The sequence below is a fragment of the Notechis scutatus genome, chromosome 3, assembly GCF_049901735.1.
Source record: "Notechis scutatus isolate UNSWTSFEM ecotype Mainland chromosome 3, rNotScu1.2, whole genome shotgun sequence".
In the NCBI taxonomy this organism is placed as follows: Eukaryota; Metazoa; Chordata; class Lepidosauria; order Squamata; family Elapidae; genus Notechis; species Notechis scutatus.
Window position 1 is genome coordinate 125,263,795 of NC_142011.1, and position 17,001 is coordinate 125,280,795.

Consider the following 17,001-nt stretch of genomic DNA (forward strand, 5'->3'; position numbering starts at 1 on the left):
CACCCTCCTGGTCAGAGCACTCCACCACTGGTAGCTTCTCCTGAGGGATGAAATGTTTCATGTTTCCTCCCTTCACGAAAAGCCCGATGCCATGTTCTCCTTCAGCTGCAGCGGGGCCCTACAGCCCGGTTCCCTTCCCTGATTGAGAGGAGAACCTTCCATTGTCTGCAGCCCCACTGACTCCCAAAAATGGGTCATTCCGATCCAGCACAGGAAGCTGGGAAAGCTGGTAACCTCCAAGGAGCTAAAATCTCATGCATGCCCATTGCAGCAGATGCCACAAAGGCCGCACAAATGCCTCAGACAGTGTCCAGCAATCTGGACTTGGGGTGCAGAGGCTACGCACACTTTGCATTGGGTCCGGCCCTCAGCGGCAAGATAGAAATGGGGCTGGGGGGAACGGGAAAGATAGTTTCTAGGCAATTTACTTGCTTACTCTTTCCACCTCCAGAACAAGCACCGAAGATGCAGGATGGGGAAAGGAGGAAAAGAGGTGCAAGAAAGCCAAGGAAAGCAAGTGGGGGGACACACCATCATTTTCTCAAGGACAGTCGCTTTGCACTGCTACAGAGACACAAGTCACATCTCAGCACTTAGTTCAGTGGCCAGTCTCTCCTCACCCTCCCTGAGGCTCTCTCTCTCCCACACAAACACACACACCTGGTCTGATTGGGACAAAATGATCCTGCAAGCTCCAGAGCAGCTAACGGTGCAAAAAGGCAGAAAGCAGGAGGCAACGGTGGGGGCCGGTGGAGGCTGGAGCATGCTGCGGCTCCACCTTTCTTCCTTTCCCTCCAGGAGAAGGAGGATGCGGGCAGCAGAGACCGAAGCATGTTGTGGCTGCGCCTTTCTTCCTTTCCCCCCGGGAGAAGGAGGATGAGGGCAACGGAGGCCAGAGCATGCTGCAGCCGCACTTTTCTTCCTATCCCCCTGGGAGGAGGACACAGGCAGCAATGGTCCTGGGGGATGAAAGGAAGAAAGTGAACATCTGCAGTGATGGTATTCCTTGAGGGGGAGGCAGGTGGAAGTATTGGGGCTGCTGCACATGGGCACCTCGGCCACCCCTCTAAGACCCAGCACAGTAGAGATGTCCCCCAAGGGCTGCCTGCCCACCCCCCTATTGGCCAGGCCTGGCTGGAAGTGGTGCATCCCCTGGGAGAAGGAAGAAAATAAGTGGTTGCTCTGGCCTCCGCCACCACCGTCCTCCTTCTCCCAGGGGGAAAGGAAGAAAGGCGCGGCCACAGCAAATTGCATACATGTGCAGCCAGGGATATCCACCCTCCTGGTCCCACCAGGTGAGCCCAGGGATGTGGGGGGAACAGCTAGCTAGGCAGCACCCAGGGCTCCTGCCTGGGATGGGGCTGTGCCAGCAATGAAGCTAGCCAAGTGAGCCCAGGAACAGTGTGGGGGGGCTTGGCAAGCTTGGAGGACGGTGGGGGATGGGGAGGCAAGCTCCAGGGACACTATGGGGGGCTAGAGTGGCTCATAGGCTTACCTATGAGCAGGAAGATCAGAGCTGCTCAGTTGGGGCACAGGGCCAGGCACCATGTGGGAAGGCAGGTTAAGCAACGAGGACCCAGTGTGGAGTGAGGAGTGACTCAGCAGGGCAAGTGTCGGGTGGGGCAAGTGAGAATCGGGTGGGCGGGGCAAGTGTGTGAGTGGCCACCAGGTGACTGGTTCAGGGGCGTGGCCAGCCAGAAATTGCTACTGGTTCGGCAACCCACGCCAAATTATTGCTACCAGTTCTCCCGATCCAGTGCGAACCAGTTGAATACCACCACTGATTCTCAATTTAACCAGTTTGCGGCAAAAGATGACCGGAACTAGGTACTTTTCCTTTCTAGAACTCAGACTCTTGACCATTATAACATATCTGTTCCTAACTCATTCCTACTTGTATCCATTTCTGCTGCTATAATACTATTGTGATGTCATTAAAATGCATCCCCATGGTTACTGTTGCTATGCAAATTGCTGTCTTGCTTTGAAAGTATTTAATTCATCATTTGTTTTTGTCTTCAGAGGCATAGCTAAAATTAAAATATGTGAAAATTTAAAAATGTTTTTGTTATTGGCTGAACTTGAGAGACCTAGAGAGAATCTGCACCTGTACTTGTGCTTGTACACCCAAAGCAACTTAGCAGTCTTGCATTTAAAACTATTCAGAACTGGGAAGAAAAAAAAGGCACAACTAAGTTTGGAAATAAGTTTTAAACTCAGTGTGAAAATTGAAAGTTAACATTGCACATGGTTTCTTAGCGTTGGTTCTAATGAAAGTTGACTCCAAAAAGAAATTATTTTGCCTTTGTTAAGGTTTTGTGCCTGAGATTATCACTCAGATAATTTTTTTTAACATCAAGAAGTTGATGCATATTAAATCAAGGTAAACCAAATGCTATGTGAACCAGCCATAATTATTCAGTACCCAACTGTACAACTATTTAGGCATCTAGTCATTATTATTGATGACAAATGGAGCAAGCTCTCTAGATGGAGAGAGAACAGCGTACACTATTCTTGGTGGTTTAGAAATATTGCTGTTAGGGAAATATATACAATGAGCTTTGTGCTTAATAGTAATGAAAGAAGTTTAAAGAATAAATCTGCAATCCTATGAATATTATTTCAAAATAAATTTGATGTTAATTGGACACAGACACATTATCTAAAACTTTTTATGCTATATGTTAAAATTTTATTACAATTATAATTCATATTCTCTATTTCACAGTTTATTTATTTATAAATTTATATGCTGCCCCTCTCACTTTTCTGATATTTACTGCAAGTTGCATTGAGGAACTCTCCAATCTCATGTTGTTATCTTGAACTAAAAAAAATCATACTATGTGAGATGAAAAATGTAAATGAGGTGATATTCATGAAAATATTTGGGAAAACAATTGCGAGAGGAAAATTGTAACTGACAGATTCATCTACCCCTATTTGATTCACACATGCTCTTTTATCATTTAATAACTTTTTTTCTGTCTTAAAACCCAGCTACTCAATTCTTTTTGATTTCTATTTTCCTATTTTTATTAACATCTTCATCTTCTGATTATTAATCTTAAAACATGTTAGTTTACCATATTCTTTTAATTTTCCTATCAATGTCTCCATTCCATTTAGTAGATCCTCCAGAACCAATACCAAGTCATCAGTAAAGGACCTTAATTTATAACTTTCTTTTTTAAATATTTAATTCCACAATCCTGTCATCTTATCTTATATCTCTTGGAAATAATTGAGAATTGTTAGAGAGAATTGCATTGTGTCTTCTTCCTTTTTGTATTTCACAATTTTGTTAGATCTTTGTTGACAATTATTTTTACTTTCTTGTGATGTGTAAATTACAGAAAGTAAAATTTTATATACTTTAGTAAATTCTTTCCAAAATGCATATATTCCAAAATTTTAAAAATGAAGGCCTGGTTTCAATTATCAAAGGCCTTTTCTGCATCTGAGAAAATCAATGCATCTTGTTTCTTTCATTATGGTGCTTCAAATATTCCAAATTGTCTACCATATATTATCCTTTATCTGTCTTTTAGTTAAAAGCCCACATTGACCATAGTTTTTGTAAAATTATTTTAAACCTCTTATTCAAAATTATTGTGATCAACTTATTCAGTAATGACATTGGGAAATAGTTTCTTGTTGAAGTATTAATGCTATATTACCCTCTTTCCATTTTTCTAAAATCTTTCTCTGTAAAACAGAATTCACCATATTTTGAAAAATTGTAAAGTTCATTATCAAAGAATTTATAGTAAAAAGTCAACAACCCATTTGCTGTAGGCACATTTCCTGTTTTACTTTTTATAGCTTCAAAAACTTTCCTTACTGCTGTTCATAAGACATTTCTGTTTTTGTTCCTTTAAATATTCATTTTTATATAAACTGGAATAATATTGATGAAATAACTTTTTGTATAATCACATTATCTTGTCTTACAGTATCATCTTTTTGTAATTTCAGTATCATTCTTCCTATTTCCTATTATAATTTATATGCCAACTACGTCCCTGGTTTATTTGCAAACTCATAATGCTTTCATTTTGCATAATTCATTTTTATTTCCATTTCTCTTAGAGTTAACATAAATAATTGTCACCACAGAAGCTTAGTTTGCTGAGAAATATTTATCTTCTCTGGAAAGTTCTTTAATTGCTCTTCTTTTTATTTCATCCAAAAAAATATTTTTTGTCTTTGTCTCTCTTTGTTTTTGAGTTCACTATTATATTGTATAAAACAAATTTTCATTAAAAATTCTGCTTATATCCCAAACAATTCTTTATTTGTATCTTTATTAAGATTTTCAAAATCTGGGATTCTGGCACATCAGAGAGACTTCTTCATTTTAGCTGTTCACTTCATTTAAATGAGTATTTAAAAGCTTCTCTCAAAATCAAAACTCATCTCTTGCCTATTGAAATGTCACAGCCTATGTCTACAAATCTATGGCTAGAAGTTTGGAATGTAATCCATTTTTTCATTTCTTTTGTTGTTCTATTATCTTCATGCTTTGCTATTTTCCCTGCAGAATTATCACAGAAGTCAATTTTCTTTCAACAGCATTTTTTAAAATTCCAAGTACAGTGATTATTACTGGCATTCTTTAATGATGTAAGAGTGAATGTCAACATTATGTAGCTCTATGAACATCTGATAACTGCTTAATTAAAACTCTCTCTCTCTCTTTCTGTGTGTCTTTGTGTGTATCTGTGTGTGCATGTTTGCGCACATAGTGCCATTTAGAATATTTGTACTCTCTACTCCAACATGAGCTATATAGCATTTACATGTTTAAAAGATAATATCATAGATTTGCAGTAATTTCTCTGCCATGAAAAAAGTAAGTGCCAAAATTGCCTTTGAAAACAATTGCCACAATCTTACTGGAACTACCACTGGCATTTTACCAATACTATTGGTATTGGAACTTCTATTGAAACTACTATTCTACAACTTTATCCAAATTACAATGCTACAATTTCAGTTTTCAGTTTGTATATGTTACCTTTGTTCTGAAACATGGTGCAAATATTCACCTCTTTGCAATTCCAACCGGTGCTATTCACATCATGTGGTGATTGCTATTGTTTTCCAGATTACTTACAAGAGTGAATCAGCCAACCAATATGTAAATTATGATATTGGAATGACACATTACATTGGCAATCAGAATTGACTAAATCATTTGATCCTTAGAGTAAATGAAGGTATGAAAGCATTGCTTCCTATATTAAACATATGGGCAATGCCACCCAATTAAGTGAAGAAGATAAAACTGATGCAGTGAAGAAGATAAAATTAGGATATCACATGCCAGTGTTATTTGCATTACATAATGACATCATAGAGAATGAATGAGATCAACTGAGAATGTGAAAAGAATGCAATGCAAATAACCTTTTTATATGGAATGACTCCCCTCCCCCAAAACTCAATTTTTTTAAAAAAAGGAAGAGTAGCAGCAGCAATCATAATAGTTGCTTTGATGAACCAGCCATCAGGATTCTCACATACATATGCGGCACTCTGATTTAGTAAATCAAAATATTGTACCTAGAGTTATGCTTGAGATTAATATAGTTCACAATTACATCATGGTCAAAACGAAAAATGTTTACAAAGGAATAAGATATTTTGGTGATACTGCGAAGATTGTGTGTTTACTTTAATACGGTAATATGTTTGGGTTAGATTCAAGTCATACCAATGGAAAAAGGCAGTGGGGTTTTATTAAATGTAAAAGTCATATACGCAGGTAAGATCAACTCACATCCCTTCTGTCTGCCAGACTCCAACCCCTCTCCAAAGGATGATGGTGGCGCACCTCTGAACCTACCATCTAACACCTTCCCAGGATGCAGATCTATACAGAGGTTCATCTTCGGTGAACCTCTGTAGTAAAATACAATCTACCTTTGCCATCATGCTTGCTCCTGTTATATTAGCACAGCAAGAAGACATTACTGCTCCATGCCATCCTATCCTCTCTTCTTTCAGGTGATATTAATTAGTACCATGTGATGTCAAGGACATATCTTTGTCTTATCCATCTGAGTTTTGCCAAATAAAGTTATCAATCCAATGTTCAGAGCCACCTGACTACATAAGATCCTAGGCAATAGTTAAAAGCAGTAACAAACAATATACTAAAGAAAATAATGATGCAGAAAAGAAAAAAAAACAGCCAAGGTACCAAGAAACCCTCTTCACCATGTTTTTTTTCACTGTTAGTTTACCATATAGTGAAAAACAGTGGATCCCTTGGACTCTCTTTAACTGAATTTCTCCTTTTCTTTTTTCTTAGCTCTAACTTAAAGAAAATAGTTGAAATTTGGCCTGGTGATTTTCAGAGTAGTTATTCAGTTGAACTTTCCAGGGTGCAATTTGTATTTTTATCTCCTCCTGTGAAGTTACCTAACTGATATATCTTTATTCCGATCAAATGGCTGCTGCTCTGTTTATTGTTGCCTGAAGCCAAACACTATAAAAGTGCTAATAATCACAGGACTCATGTAGAACTATCAAGAAACAGTACATTGAATGGATATTTCCACTAAACTTTCTTAACGTTGTCTTAAATAAAATCTTCTTTGGTGTCTAAACCTTCTTTAGTGTCAATACTTTTCATAATCTGCTGTGAACAATAAAAAAAATGATGAGATATACTTATCTTGCTCCATACCAGCACATGTCCTTTTGAAGGCTTGATACCTTGCTTGAATAGATAAGACAAATCACTTTCCCCCTATGTAATAATGAGGTGGATAGTTTCAGTCCAGTGGTGGGATTCAAAAATTTTAACTATCAGTTCTGTGGGCATGGCTTGGTGGGCATGGTGTGGCTTGGTGGGCATGGCAGGGGAAGGATACTGTAAAATCTCCATTCCCACCCCACTCCTGGGGGAAGGTTACTGCAAAATCCCATTCCCTCCCCACTCCACTAACTTGCTTTCCAGCCCGGTTCTCCTGTGCAGGGCAACAAAAGAAGACCCAGCTGATCAGCTGGGACTTGGGAGGCAGAGAATAGATGGGGGCGGGGCCAGTCAGAGGTGGTATTTGCCGGTTCTCCAAATTACTCCAAATTTCCCCTACTGGTTCTCCAGAACTGATCAGAACCTGCTGAATACCGCCACTGTTTCAGTCCTAAAACTAATAAATGAATGCACCTAACCCAATGGTTTGGATACTGTTTCTGAATCTTTCTAATTCATAATTTTCCTCTGTCGATTACCAAGCTTTAGAAGAAGACACTTGATGGCAAAATTCATACTGTTAATTTCATCTTATTACTTCCTGAGACCATTGAGACAGAAATGTGTGCTTTGTGTGCAGTATTTTTACTTTATGGTACAATATTTACTGTTTCAAAAAATCCACATAATCCAGACGTATCTAATGCAATGGGCCACAATGAGATATTTACAACATTACTATCTCTGGACTTCCCAAATTAAATAATACATTTTTAAATGGTAAAAAAAATGTTTATAATTATTTTTGAGTGCCAGTTCAAATGTAAATGAAATCAGACAGTCTTTTCTTTGTAATGATGTTACTAGCAATAGCAATGGCACTTAGACTTACATACTGCTTCACAGTGCTTTACAGCACTCTCTAAGTAGTTTATAGAATCAGCATATTTATTTTATTTATTTATTTTATTTATTTGATTTGCCAATTGTTTACAAGATAATAAGTATAAGTGTATACATAGTTGTGAATACATGAAATGGGTACATATAAGAAAAATAAAAGAATAAGAGAAACAATAGGACAGGGACGGTAGGCACGTTGGTGCGCTTATGCACGCCCCCTACAGACCTCTTAGGAAAGGGGTGAGGTCAATAGTAGACAGTCTAAGGTTAAAGTTTTTGGGGTTTGGGGAAGAAACTACAGAGTCGGGTAGAGTATTCCAGACATTGACCACTCTATTGCTGAAGTCGTATTTCCAGCAATCAAGTTTGGTGCGGTTTACTTTGAGTTTGTATCTATTGTGTGCTCTTGTGTTGTTATGGTTGAAGCTGAAGTATTCACTGACAGGTAGGACATTACAATGTATGATTTTATATACCATGCTTAAGTCAGACCGAAGACGGCGTAATTCAAGGTTTTCTAGTTCTAGAATTTCAAGTCTGGTGGCATAAGGTATTCTACAACGAGTAGAGGAGTAGAGAACTCTTCTTGTGAAATATTTCTGGACTTTCTCAATTGTGCTAATATCAGATACGTAATGTGGGTTCCAGACTGATGAACTGTATTCGAGTATTGGTCTAGCAAATGTTTTGTATGCTCTGGTTAGTAGTGTGATATTACCAGAGAAAAAGCTACGTAGGATTAGGTTAACAACTCTTAATGCCTTTTTGGCTATGTAGCTGCAGTGGGCTCTAGCACTTAGATCATTAGAGGTGAGTATTCCAAGGTCCTTTACAGAGCTTGGGTTATCAACAAGTTCTTGACTATTCAGCTTGTATTTTATTTTCTGATTTTTTTTGCCAATATGTAAGACAGAGCATTTATTTGTTGAGATTTGAAGTTGCCATTTGTTTGACCATTCTGATACATAGTCAAGATCTTTTTGTAGGGTAGCAGTATTGTCTGTGGTATTGAACAGCTTTACATCATCAGCGAAGAGAACGCAATTGCTCTTAATATGATCACAGAGGTCGTTTATGTAGAGTATGAAGAGAGTTGGTCCTAGAACACTGCCTTGGGGGACACCACTATTGACAGGTACTGGATTTGATAGGACGCTCCCGATTTTGACCATTTGTTGTCTGTTTGACAGGAATGCTTCTATCCAGTTATTCAGTTGTCCAGAGATACCATAGGATTTCATTTTTAGGAGTAGTTTGTCGTGTACCACTGAATCAAAGGCTTTACAGAAGTCTATGTAGATTGCGTCTATTGCTTTGCCCTGGTCGAGTTGTGTCGTCCATATGTTTTTGCAGTGTAAGAGTTGTAGATTACAGGATAGTTTTTTTCTGAAACCAAATTGTTTATTGGAGAGTAGGTTATTTGTCTCTAAGTGGAGGATGATGGATTGGTTAATAATTGATTCCATGACTTTACAGGTGACGCAGCATAAGGAGATTGGCCTGTAATTTTCAACTAGGCTTGGGTCTCCCTTTTTGAAGATGGGGATGACTGTGGCTTGTGACCATAGGTTAGGCAAGGAGCTGGTCCTGAAAGATTTTTCAAAGATTATGCTTAGAGGTTTGGCTATGGCAGTGGATAGCTTTCTTAAGAAGTAGGCACATATTCCATCCGGTTTTAGATTGCGTAGTGATTTTTCAACATTGTCTTCTGTGAAATCGATATGTATTAGATCATTATTGTTATCTGTGGTACGGCTAGGAAATACTGGGCATGATCCATTGCTGTTTACAAATACTGAGCCGAAGAATGTGTTAAAGATGTTGGCTTTAGTGGTGTCATCGTTGCAGTCTTTACCATCAGGTCCTATCAAGGGAGGGATGGACCTTGAGTCTTTTAGTTTGTTGTTTACAAAATTGTAAAAAGCACGGGTGGAATTGGTGCTTAGAAGGTTTTCCTCTTGTTTAATGTGATAATTGGTGCATTCGGTCTTTATCTGGTGGCATAAATTTTTGTATCGGTTTTTGAAATTGGCAACGTGCCCCCAACAATCTGGGTCCTCATTTTACCCACCTTGGAAGGATGGAAGGCTGAGTCAGCTTTGAACCGGTGAGAATCAAACTGCTGGCAGTCAGCAGAATTAACGAGCAATATTGCATTCTAACCACTGCACCATCATGGCTTATTAATAATAACAATTAACAATTATTAATACTATAATCTCAATTTATGGAATGTTTGTTCAAATTGTCGAAATAGCCTTAATTTGTTTATGATTTGGAAACCCTTTGGTCCCAGTTGACTGATTGCATGACACCTGAATTTGTTAATGTTTTCATTTGGAAGTTTTATTGTGGATGTAGTTTACTTTTATTTTGTTTGTATTTGTTGTTGTACATTAATCAGAGATTTTGGGATTGGGGTGAGTTATAAGCACTGTTAAATAAACAAAAAATATAAGGTATTGTAAGATAGTACCCCTCTGAGTGTGCTAAAATAATGACATTCTACCTGTAACCTTACCAAATTTAATATTCAGTAGTCAGTTGAAAGCTGGAAGCCCTTGATTTCTTATGGTTGTATGTGGTTCATGTGTACACTTAATATTTGCACATGGCATACTATTGCTGTTCCTGAATTACTGCTTGTGGCATTGTATGGATTTCAGCTCCAAGCTGGCTGAGGAATTCTGGGACTTAAAGTCCATATATCTTGAAGTTGCTGATGTTGAGAAACTCTGTAGTGTACACAACTATTTGATTAGTTCTCCCTGACCTAGTCCATGTCCTCTAATGCCCTGTACTTCTCCTCCTCTATATTAATGTTAATTCTATTTACAGTTTGTGATTGCAATAATTATTAATGCATTTCTTCATTTCAGTTATAGCTCTATGATAGTTATCAAGGTCACTCGTTAGGAATAGAAAAATCTAATTTCCATAAAAATAGCAAAATCAAATAGAAACGTATTCTAGGGCAGCTTTCTCCAACTGTTTCCCTTCAGATTTATGGAATTGCAACACTTAACCTTTTCTAATTAGTCATACTGGCTTGAGCTTGTCTAGCTCCATTAAGGGTCATTCCAAATAGAATCTGTCCATCTAAGATATGGCTGTAAAGTATGCTTATTGGAAGACACCATCTCTTATAAGGTGTAACAGGAGATTCCAAGATAATTCTCTGCAAGAACTCCTCTCCTGTAGAGTATCTTGCCATCAAATAAAAAATTATATCTTCATATTTAATTTGGGGGGAGGGAGGGGGAGGGACTATGCATCTCCAAGTCATCTTGACTTCTAGCAATGCCTGGACAAGTCCACTCAGCTTTCTTGGCAATATTTTCAGAAGTGTTTTGCTGTTTGCTGAAGTGCTTTACAAGAATGGAGAGAGAGTGATTGACTCCAACTAGTTTCATGCCTAAGGCAAAACATGGTCTCTCAGTTTCTAAACTAGTGCCTTTTAACCCCCATACCAAACTGGCCCTTTTAAAGTTTAAGAAGCTTTTAAAAACATAGGTTCCCCCAAAAAAAAATTCACTTGAGAATTGAAATGGGTATCTGAAGATATGATGAATTTTCTTTTGGGAAAGTTGGCCTGATTCAGTGCTATTGGCTGCTGCTGGGCTGCTACTGTGGTTATGTTTTCTTCATGTTCAATGACAGTTTCCCAGCCATTCTCACAATCCTTCACTTCCTCCTCCATCCAGCAACAAGAAATTGAATCTTGGATATTTTTATTGCTTTATGTACCCCTTTTCTGGCACGCAAACATGTACGTATATTTATATCCCATTTTTGTTCAGGAACTAGAGGCATACTCATAGTGCTCCACCCTTCTATGTTTCTTTACAACATAGGAGGTAGGATGGAATGAAATCACCAATTGAGCTGCTGTTGCTGTAGATGGAGTAGAAACTGGATTCCTCTGGTACCAGTCAAATCCAATAGCCACCATATCTTATTCCTTGGTCATCCTGTTCCCAACTGCTTCCTATTCTGAAAATGTGTGAAGACTGCCCACTCCATTGGATGCCAGAAATCAGGTACACCTATCCTTCCCTAGCCCTCAGGAAATCATGTGATTCTATTTTGAAATTGTCTATGACAGCTTCTTACAACTCAATAGACAATTCATCAAGGATTCTGAAATGTTCTGAAGTGAGAACAGTAGCATACAACATTGAGGAAAAAATAAAATAAAATATCACCAGCATAATTATGCTGTATGGAAAGAGAGCGGGGGCATCATGATTAAGAGACTATACCAAATGTTATCAGGATGTGGAAGGAGATGAAAAAGAAGAAGGATGAAAGAGCTGCACGTCTACAGAATCACAAGGCAAGATATAGAATAAGGAGACAAGAAAAGATGGAGGAAAGAAGGGAAAATCAAGAATATGTGACAAACACTTCAACATGACAGTATCAGTCTTCAACCTCAAGACTTCAACAGAGAAAAGCGAAGCAAAATGCACACCTTGCATAACATAATATTTCTGCTGATGTTGCTGCCATGGCCAAAGTCTTCAGTCACTGCCATGCATTCCTATTCCCTTGAGAAACCACAATTTCTGCTGAATGAAGGGAAACGTCAGGAAAGGCAATTTGCAACATCTAGCTAATGAAGTCCACAATTTATATAACAATCATCACCATGCTGCAAATGAGTTCAGAAGGAGATTAGAAAATACAATTCTCTTCCAAATGACATCTTTTGGTGCCAAAGAAGTCCTTCCAATGAGGGACAGATGGAACCCTTCTGTGATTATTAAAGGGCAAATCTATCATTACATTGGACATTTAATGCCAGACCTCAACTAGAAAGCCAAATGTATTCATTATTTCTTGGATTCTCAAGCCAGTGCAGAATTGAGTAAGGGTATACTCCACAATGATGGAGAAATTACTACAATGAAACCTGGACATTGCATCCCTTTGACTTGCAAAAGAACAAATTTGAGTAATGCAAAAAGCTTACTTTTTTCATTGATACTGACTGGAAATTAGAATGTGAACATGACAGAAGATTTAATGCATAAATTTCAATCAAAGTCACCATCATTGTTCCAAGCAACACTGTAACAGAACTAACATCATGACACATTGTGTTGAAAGAACAAGGAAGTTGTTTGCAAATAATCTAAGAATCTCATTGCTCCTATGATGGCTTTCAACACATATTTTTCTTTCCCCTTGGAGATGATGGCTAGCATTATCAGCTCCAAATGATGAACATCAAGAGACGTTACCATGCATATCAAATAATGAATTGTGAGAAGTCTATTCCAACAATACATGGTTAATATGGCTGTAAAATTGGAGTTGATAGGCTGAGCTGCATTCCAAATGAATCAAACAATGTTGAACTCAACATTATAAAGAGGTTTGACTGTACATTGAATGATGATATCCAGAGGCATTCACTGAACGTACAAGGAGTGGCAATATTTAATATCCTATTTATAGGAGACAGTCTTCAGAAATAGCAGGATTTGAAAGACATCAGGATTTGAAAGATAGTATGTCAGAGTCAAACTATCACTTCTCAGTGGGTAGTTCCCTGTAATGTACAATTGGAGACATTCAATTGTCATCTCAATATACCCTGTTTCTCCAACAATATGGCCTCCCCCAATAGGAAGTCCCAGCATATTTTATAGGCATGAAATAAAATTAAGCCACTCCCCCCCAAATTAAGCTCTATATTAAAACATGCGAAATGGGGGGAATGGTGCGGGGGCTTGCCATTAGGAAGTACTTTTGTTGCACACCTGGATATGGTGCTGCCTGCGTTGACCCCAATACGAAGTGCTCCACCAACGCCGAGGTCAACATCCAAGCCATTGCCGCCCGCCCGCCTGAAGATGCAAGGGGGGGGGGGGAAATTAAGTCACTCCCGAAAAGACAGCCTAGCCATTTTTGGGCGGCTCAAAAAACAAAAAAAGTCCCGGCCTTATTATATGAGAAACACGGTAGAAACATGCTGAGCTAGCAAATCCATCAACTATATCATGAAGAGGACTGATTTTGCATTGAACAGAGAAGACAAAAATCATATGGAACAACCAACAGCAGCAATCCATCCCAAGTCATTCTGTTTCTCTGTTTAGATAAAGAAATATCTCTGAAATGATGGCCCAGTGGGTCACAGGTTGTCACAGTGCTGCTGAGGATCCCTGCTCCTGCCTGCTCAGCAGTTTGGAGATGGATCAAAATGTTTTACTCCTCATGCTTTTCCCTAAAGACAGACTTTGTAACTGATAAAGGTGCCGGACTTGAGATAGGGAAACCAAGGTTCTGCTCCTCTTCAGCTACCAAAGCTCATTGAGTAAATTGGGGTTAGACACTCTGTTTGTCTTTGTCCAACCATGCTCACAGGGATATTGTTTTAGGGATGAATAGAAAAGAGTGCTGTGTATAATGCCTTGATTTCATGAATGAAAGATATATATAAATAGTCACATACTGTACATTCTTCTCATAAGTCATTTTTCCATCTCTCATCGATCCATGTAAAACTATGGACCAACTTTGGCCTATTGCCACTCCACTCCACTTCTCCTTTTTAGGATAGCAGTAAGTGACTTGACAGTGATTTTTCCTAGTATTATCTTTAATAAAATACTATTTGACTTAAACCCAAAAGCCTTGGCTCTCTTCTTCCCAAAACACCAGCAATGTTTCTCTATTCATTCCAAAAACTCCACTTTAGAGGCTGGCAAATTTCCCAGCTGCAGTGAGATGTAAAAGATAGTTGGACAGAGCAGCTGCCTTCTTAACACTAAAGCAGACTTAATTTGAGAGTCCAGGAGCAGTTGCAGTTTTGGAAAACTAAAGTTAGATTGTCTGTGGTTTAAAAAAAAAATGTTCTGGGGAAGCAAAGAGAGTGAAAACATTGGGATAGTTTCCCAGTGGATAGCGGATGTGGGAGTGATTAATGCTGAAAGGAAGATCCCAGATATACTCTGAGCCTTCAGAACTGGCTGTCAATATTACTTATTTACTTTTGCATGTCAATCTTGCCTTTTCTCTAAAAAAATCTAAGTGGAATACATGAGGGAGGGGGAAAGCTACCCTAATTTTATTCCCATGAAAACTATTTTGTGTGATAGGTTTGACAAGGAAAGACAAAAAGACAGAGAGAAAGAGATAGACAGACAGACATAGAGATTATCTCTATCTCTATGTCTGTCTGTCTATCTCTTTCTCTCTGAGATAGAGATAGAGAAAGAGATAGATAGAGAAAGAGACAAAGACAAAGACAAAGACAGAGAGATCTATAGACACAGAGAGACTGAGGGACCCAAGGAGCTCTGTGGTTGAGCAAAATTTGCACTTAGTCTATTTAGTCTAAGCAATATCTTAATGACTATGGATAGCAATTTCCTGGATGCATTAAAGGGGCATTGATTTTATCATATACAAGGAGTATTCCAAAGCATAATAAACAGGGAATCCTTGTTTGTTTCAACAGAATGGAAGAATTTGTTCATCTATCATGCATGTCCACTTGTTAGCTTAGCCAAAGTCACAAAGTCATATTAGGGAAACAATTAGCATTATAGCAAAAGCAGTAGCATTTAGACTTATATACCGCTTGACAATGTTTTATAGCCCTCTCTAAGTGATTTACAGAGTCAGCATATTGCCCCCAACAATCTGGGCCCTCATTTTACTGACCTAGGGAGGATGGAAGGTAGAGTCAATCTTGAGTAATCTAACCACTGTGCCTCTAGGGCTCATTATGCCAGCTTTCTCAAGTGCACAATGGACTATAGACAACCTGTGATTTTCAACCTTTCTCCATGTCTCAGAACCTTTCATAACCAACCCAACAAAATATAGTGGCAAACTTCTGATCAATCACTGTATTGATTGGAGAAAAACACACTAACATTTCCCACTAATAGCTGGTTTTTGTGTACCCAACAATTTTTTAATAACCCCTCCACTGGAAAAAAATTTAGAAAACTCAGCCCTGTCCTCTTTAGTGTTTAAGATGACTGCAATTCTCAGTAATTTTTTAAAAAATATTGTGGCCTATCTTGGTGAGCAAGATATTGATTTTGATGACAACGGTTAGATCAAATCCACATTTTTATGGGTGTATCTAAAAACATCAGATTTATAAAAGATTGTATACATATTCCAGGTCATTCACAAATTAAACATTCATCCTTTTTGAAAGGATCCCTTTGCAATGAAATGCAAATGCAATGGCAGTAGTGATGTTTAGGCTGACACCGCAAATGAAGTTATACAGTGTAACAACTGAACATCATAATGCCACCATATCCTCACCAGAAATTAATTGACACCAGGGCAGCATTTCATTGATTTTCCCTTCCCCCACTTCTCCTTGTTATATTGTAGGGAGAATAAATAAAGTAGGGGATATGAAGCAGCCACAATTCATCATTATGTGCCTCCATCAACTGTAGAGGTAATATGATTTACTTCATTAGTGCACACTGTGTCACCTTGTAACTTTGGCACTTCCAAAAGCTGCAAGGAGCTTTTACATCTGTCAAGCATAAAGCAAGACAGCCATTTCCCTTTTCAAAGGGAAAGCAATTTCAGAGAAGTGTTTTACCCAAACCCTTGGAGAATGAAGGAGCCCTTTGAAGGTTTGCCCAGTTTAAAAGGAAGTTGTGGGGCATATCTACCATTTACTGCATATAGGGAACCTTCTTTTCCCTGGGATGGTGTGCTATTTCTCATCATTCACAGTTCCTGTCATAAGTTGCAAGTGAAGGCTATGCCCTAATTTATGTGTAAGTGTATTAACTGCTTAGGGGATAGGTCTCTGCAACTTAAATTTATAATACTGAAAAAACTGCACCACAGAAGTAACATGACTGTCACTTTGCAATGGGGGCAGTACTTTGCCTCCCTATTATCTCTTACTTTCTTTCTCACTTGCAAAAGCAAGAACAGGCTTCCTCAGGCTGCAGATGCTATGCAGAGGCAGAAACCTCTTCTAGCTTTCGCAAGAGACAGCATTCTAAGAGGTAGAGCTTTATGTTTGAACCTTCTTTTAACATCCACTGGCAATTTCACAAGGTGAAGCTTGTTCTAGCTTGTGGCCAATGGTAAGTAACTCTAAAAGGAGGAATCTGCAGAGCCTCTTCCTGGCATTTTCCAACACCTGGAAAGACCAGAAGATTCTGCTCATTTGCAATGGTTGTAGAACGCTAATTCAGGCCTGTAAAGTGAAGCGTTGTAGCCAGAGGTGGGATTCAAATAGTTTAACAACTTGTTCTCTGCCCTAATGATTTCTTCCAACAACCAGTTCACCAAACTGCGCAGCAAGTTAACAACCGATTCTCCCGAACTGGTGCGAACTGGCTGAATCCCATCATAGGTTGTAGCCTCTTCCCTTTGTTCTTAAG